This window comes from Solanum dulcamara, chromosome 10 (assembly GCF_947179165.1).
Source record: "Solanum dulcamara chromosome 10, daSolDulc1.2, whole genome shotgun sequence".
NCBI classification, from domain to species: Eukaryota; Viridiplantae; Streptophyta; class Magnoliopsida; order Solanales; family Solanaceae; genus Solanum; species Solanum dulcamara.
This window is the reverse complement of record NC_077246.1, coordinates 39,832,696-39,839,264: the sequence shown is the minus strand read 5'-3', so window position 1 is coordinate 39,839,264 and position 6,569 is coordinate 39,832,696. Positions and strand designations below refer to the sequence as shown.

General features: G+C 40.0%; 1 pseudogene; it reads right to left on the bottom strand.

Moving 5' to 3' along the window:
* Window positions 1-5,178: 5,178 nt before the first annotated feature.
* On the bottom strand, window positions 5,179-5,298 carry LOC129871808 (5S ribosomal RNA; annotated as a pseudogene).
* Between the last annotated feature and the right edge of the window lie 1,271 nt (window positions 5,299-6,569).

Sequence of the window (6,569 nt, the reverse complement as noted above, 5' to 3'; positions counted from 1 at the left end):
TTGACTGTTTTATTGAGTCTCAGGAGATATCCTAGTTGCATATGGTTTCTCACTACTCTACTCATGCATACGATAACCCTTTTTTCATTGAATCCCATGATGGCCCGGGAAAGTTATCGTGCACAGCTTTATTACTCTTTCACCGAGTCTCAGGTCGGATATATATATATATATGATGATATGATGAAAATATCGATCGAATCGTATGTTCCTCTGCATTGTTTTAAATTATGAATCGGACTAAACATTCCTCGGTATATTTTACTATGTGATAATGGCACCAAGTCTCATAAAGGGGCTGGGTGCGGTGACAAGCAAGCAGGTGACTCACCTACTTGGGATGGACCCCACGCTGCCACGTGGCAGTTTTGTGTTGGAAGCTTGGACGAGGTGGCACCCTAGGAGGCTACCACGTGTCACCCTAGGGGGATGCCACGTGTCACCTCCTAAGGAGGTGTATATATACATGTTGGCTGACTCTTAACTCATTTTCCATCCAAAAAAATCAGCCAAATAAGAGGGAAAATGTGAAGAACCAAAAGGAACAAGGCAGCCACGTTTTTGAAGAATTAAAGGTGTGTTCTTCGATTTTCCCTCCGTGAATTAATTATCTACGGTGTTCCTCAAGCACGTGGAGATGTATATATGTATATATATATATATATATATATGTATATATATGTATATGATGATGACTAAGGCGTCCTTTCTTTAACCTTACGCTTAGAAACTTGAAAGAAAGTTGAAGGAAAAACTTGAGGAACAAATAAGGAGGGCTACGGGTTTGGGGGCTGCCAAGGTAAGCCTCCAAGTTTTGTTCTATGAATTAATTATTTAACATGTTCCACCATTATATAATAGTGTTTTATAACCAAAAATTTCAATTTGGGGCAGCGGAGAGGTGGCACAAACAGTCCGCCCCATTTCAGCACATTAAGGAGTTTCCGAGATGTAGTTTCGGCGAGTTGTGGCCAATTTCGGGTAAGGTAAGGTTTCTTCTTTAAATTTGAGATTTATTGTGTTGTTATGGAGCATGTTACACGTCCTATAGGTGGCTGTAAGTGTGTAAATATCATTGGAACACTTGACTTTAGGCATAAACTAAATTGGAGTCGCTAGAAGTGAATTGTCGTCGAAATAAAGTGTCGTTCCTGTGAGTTGTTTCTACAGGGGTGTAATGTGTTGTTGTAGGGACTAAATGCATTATAAAAGGGGTGTGGATGCTTCTGGTTTCATCCACATGACCCCTCCTGTCGTATAATGAAAGGCGTTATAGAATAAAGACTAGACACCCTATTTTGATATCGTCTTTTTGAATGAGTCATTTAGAGTTATTTTGTCTATTGTTGGGGTGAATTGCTACAGGTTGTTGTTTTTGGTTGGCTGTAGGTATTAGGGATCTAATTGGAAATTTGGATAGGGCACATTACTGGGGAGGTGCTGCCCAATTTTCGTTAACGCCTTAACAAACTAAAGAATTAGTCGAAGAAACGACTACGGAAATAGATTCCATTAATATTAAGGCGTAACCTAAGATGCTGGAAAGTTAACAGTAGTTGATATTCGTATTACTTTCATATTGAATAGGTTTAGAAGACGATGAGACGATCAGGATAAGGAGTAACTCCCAAGAGTTATGTAAAGCTTTCTCTTGACATGTTTTGGCATAGGTAAGTAAAGCTCATTTTCTTTCTTCTGTTGGCATGTCCTAGTTGTAAGCTGAATGTGATACGAGCTCCGGGGTAATTCCATTCTTAAGTATATCTTATTTACTACTGGATGTTGAACTCTATGGTAGTTAAACTATTTCCCTAGAAACTCTTATATGTTTAAAAGGTATGAAAGTATAAACTCATAGTCATAAAACTATTCGAAGACAAATACTCTGGAATTCTTAAGTGAATAGTCTTACTTTGGTATATGTCTAGGAACCTCGAGATGTAATCAATGTAGCCCCTACTGGCATTTAGAGGGCAGCCAGAATGACTATACTATTACTCGAATTCTTGAACAATAACTTAGTCCTCTTATAGAGCTGAGTCTTAGATAATGATTTAAACTGTATTTTGTTTCTCACTACTCTACTCGTGTACACTGTAACACTTCTTCTCCGAGTCCCGGGCCGGTTGTCAGATTCGTGCAATTCACTACATTGTTCACCGAGTCCCTCGCTAGAGGGCCGGCATCTGTATATATATATATATGATGGCCTGGGGCCTGATACTGATACTATGATGATGTGTTGTAATAAGGTGACGATGGCACGAAGCCTGATACTGATACTATATATATGATTCACCGGACCTCTGACGGGGCCGGCTATATTGAAAATTTGAGCATGCATGTTTTTATGATTCACAGAGTATAGGTACATGTTTGTGATTTGATAAATTATTCTCCTGCTTCTCTATTTCGGATATACCTCCAGTTGTATTATGTTACGTTTTACATACTCAGTACATATATCGTACTGACCCCCTTTCTTTGGGGGGCTGCATTTCATGCCCGCAAGTACAGGTACAGGTTTTGGGAGTTTGTTAGCTTAGGATTCTACTCAGTTCAGCTGGAGGAGGCTTCATTGTATCGGAGCCTAGTTTTTGATACTGACCGTTGATGTATAAGAATTATTTTGTCTATTCAGGGGTACGGCGGGGGCCCTGTCCCGTCATGTGTTGTCGTTAATATTTTTAGAGGTCTGCAGACATGTATATGTGGGTTGTGTATGTTAGAGTGATTTAGATGGGTCTACATGGTACATGATATATGATATTATGTTATGGCAGCCTTGTTGGCTTACGTGCCTTGTCATGTTGTGATACAAACGAAAAGGGCTACAGGTTTACGAAAATGTTATCGCCCAATGGGGCTTTGTTACATAATATTGCTTTATTTACAGTTCAATTTTACCACAGTTGATAGCTAGGTATTCGGGGGGTCTAGTTCGGACCCCAGTCACGGTCTACAGGGTTGGGTCATGACAGAAGTGGTATCAGAGCAGTTCGTCCTTGGATTGTCTGCAGACCGTGTTTAGTAGAGTCTTAGTTATCGATGCGTTGCGCGCCACATCTATAAACAGGAAGCTACAGGACATTTAGGATGTTTCCTTTCCTTCATATCTGATATCGTGCTATAGATTCGAGTCATAGGAAAATTCCTTATACTAACCTTGGATCTTAACAGAAGGACGACACCAACAGAAGGAGGTAATTGATGACATGGGACATTATGAAGCACGCAGGTAAGTAAAGTAAAGGCACGGAAGATATCCATTGGGTAAGGTATTGAACTAATATTGAAATGTAAAGTTGAAACCAGAAAGGAAAGCAGACGGGAAGTGCAACAGAGACAGTTTGAAATTGGACATACGAGGTTAGTCCAGTATTTTTATATTATTATTGACATTGAAAGCCCTGTTTGGTTGCGATATGAGATGATATTGAAAGCCCTGTGCGTCTGTGATATGACCTGAATATATATATATATATATGTTGGCCCTGTGAGGCGTTGTTGGTATTTTCTGCGTGCAGGTTGTGGGATAGTAAGAAGTATAGAGGAAACTCTACCGAAATTTTCCTAGAACGGGGAAAAGGAAATGAAACATAGATTTTTGAGTTGTCTGAGAAATTGATACCAAGTACCCCTACCGTGTTTAACTAAAGCTGTAAGAGGTACCCCTCTGGTCATCGATAAGAGGAACCCTTTTCGGTTAAAGAATTTAATCTCAGAGGAACAAAAGCTTATGTAAGTAGTAAAGTTCAGACTACGGTATCTCCAGCCGTATTTGTACTATAGGAATATAAACAGAGGGCTCAGGATGAAAGATAAGATGTCCCGCGAATGAGTTTCACTCTTTTTGAAAAAAATATACCAAGCCCTAAACTCATATTGTAAATTAGACGAGTTGTTCATAACTCGAGATAAACTCAGAAAGGGACCAGGTAGGTAAAGTATTAAAAGGAAAGTACTGTGATGTGTAAGAGGTTCTGGGTTCTCCCCACAGTGGTTGGAAAAAAAATGATTTATGATAACAGTTTATAGTTCTCCGCCGACTAATTAGGGAAAGAACCTCTAATAGAAGCGCCTCAAAGAGATATCAGGAACTGAATATGGTTATGAACCAAAACAGGGTGATATAATTATAGGGGGATAAAGTAGGACCACTAGTACGGCGCACCTAGTATACGTTGACTAAGTTAAAAGCCTATGTTGAGTACACAGTAAGGGAAAGGGGCATAAGGTATAAAGGAATAACGTGTGTGCACAACATCGCCCCGAAAATGGTGGAACCCTTAAGGGATGAGGATGGCAAACTTAAGGAATAAATGGCGCAACTCCTATTCGCCCCAAGAAGCACATAATATAGGTTGGGATAAAGCTACTACTCTAAGAAAACCTTATCGTCGGAATATTAGATATGGAAAGGTTCTCATCGCTTCGTAATTTAGTCAAGGCTCCGTACGCGGATAGTCAGGTTATAAAATATACAGATAGACGGAGACATGATGCAGTATCAAATAGATTGGTGAAAGGAATTGGACAACAATTGAGATTGGACATAGAGATGTAGAACAAAGTACAGATAAATGAAAGTACGAGTACCCTCTAAAGGGGGGAAGTTAATGAGAAAATGGCAAGAGTAAGGTGAAGGCAATCGATATGGGAATATATCTGAGATGGACATCTAAACTTTACTAAGATATCTTGCCGAACCAAGTTAGAAAGGTCCGGAAGCCGCCAATAATTGAATGAAAGCCAGAATGCTACATAAGGCAGTGTTAAGAAGTTTGTGACAAGACCCTGAACAACATAACACTAGAAGGCGGCTGCGTATAAAAATAAAAGAGTGTAACCATGAAAGGATATCAACCAACTTAAGAGACATTACGAAGGATAATGACAGCATGCTAGACCAAAAGCCAAAATATTGATTATAACGTTAGTCGCAAATGATGTTGCGCTAGATAAATAACCACAGAAAAAGGAATAGAAAGCCTCCTGTGGTAGAAAATGAGGAGAACACAAAGTGAATAAAGGATAGTGGAGCTAAAGGTCTACGGCGATACTGGATGCAAGATAACAGACGAAAGGATAGGGCAAAACATAAAGACTCGCGAGACAATGCTAAGGTAAATCTGGAGCTGAGTTGAGTGCCCCACACATTATGGCAAGAATTACAATGAAACGCGACTCGAAGACTTCCCAGGAAGGTCACCCATCCCAGTATTACTCTCGCCCCAGCACGTTTAACCTCAAAATTCTGATGGAACTTAATGTGTTAGTGCTGGTATGATCACGTGAAATGGAAGAATCGGAACTAGCGGCGGAGGAACGACATGAGATTATGTTCCTGGAATACTATATGTTACGTTAAGGGAATTGTGACAAGGGCTTAAGTAAAATAAGAAGGATTAGCTAATTGCTAACTGACGACACATTCAAATGCCACAGTTCTTCAACATAGTACCTGTTAATAAGAGGCAAACCACCGAAGGGCTATATGGGCCAGTGGGCGAGGGAATTTCAACACCACTGGGCAGCCAACTCTGAGGGCGAGAAAAAGCAAAACCCAAAAGGTAAGAATACCAGCTGATGTAACTTACGGATGACAGGAAGTAATACCCAAAGTCGGAAATTCCATAATATGACCAGGACTACAAGACTCATTCCACACTCCATCGATAAATGACTCTAAAGGGAATATTACCCATTGATTAACGATATTGGCCCCTTCTCCTTTGAGCAAAGGCTACCTACTCAGCCGAGAAGGTGTAAAATTATAGGGTGAAGAAATGGTAAGACCTTACGGAATCCCTATAGCTATTATTCCAGGAAAAGAAGCCTAAGTTACAATTAACTTCTGAGAGATGCAAGGATAGATTAAGCCAAACTATCAAGATGGAATTGGTACTATGGGTTACATAATACATGGCCACGATTGGGCCAAAGATCTCCCCCGATATCTAATGTAGAATAAGGGAGAAAAAGGTAAGGTAAAACATGAGGACTAGCGAGATAGCGCTAGGATACTTCTTCTACCCTCTCATATTCTTGTAAAGGTAAAGAATGACACAAGATAATGTGTCTAGAAGATTACAAGTGGGGGTAAGGAAAGTGGTGAAAGAGTTTAAATGAAACTGGCAGAACTAGCTGGTTACTATAGGATGGCGAGTATATATGCCAAAATTTGGTCAGAATTATACCAGATCATGTTAGATAAAGCACAGAACGACTATGAGAGGCATTATATGAGGGAACTTCAGCATTATTCAGTAGCCAACCCCAAAGGATTGGGAAAAAGAGAAGAAGAACCCAAAAGATAGGGTGTCAGTTAAAGTTTGGAAGAAAGTCGAGAAGAACTATACGAGGCTAATGATTCCCAAGTTATCAGCGTCATATATGGTTGGCTTTAAGAGTAATTGAGATGATCGTCCACCACTTATTAAGGTTACTTACCATAATGGCTACCACTCTAGTATCCCAATGACTCCGTACAAGACTGGTAGAATAAGACGTGCAAGTCCCCTATTGGATGGGTAGATGTTAGAACGACTAAGTTAAAAGGCCCCGAC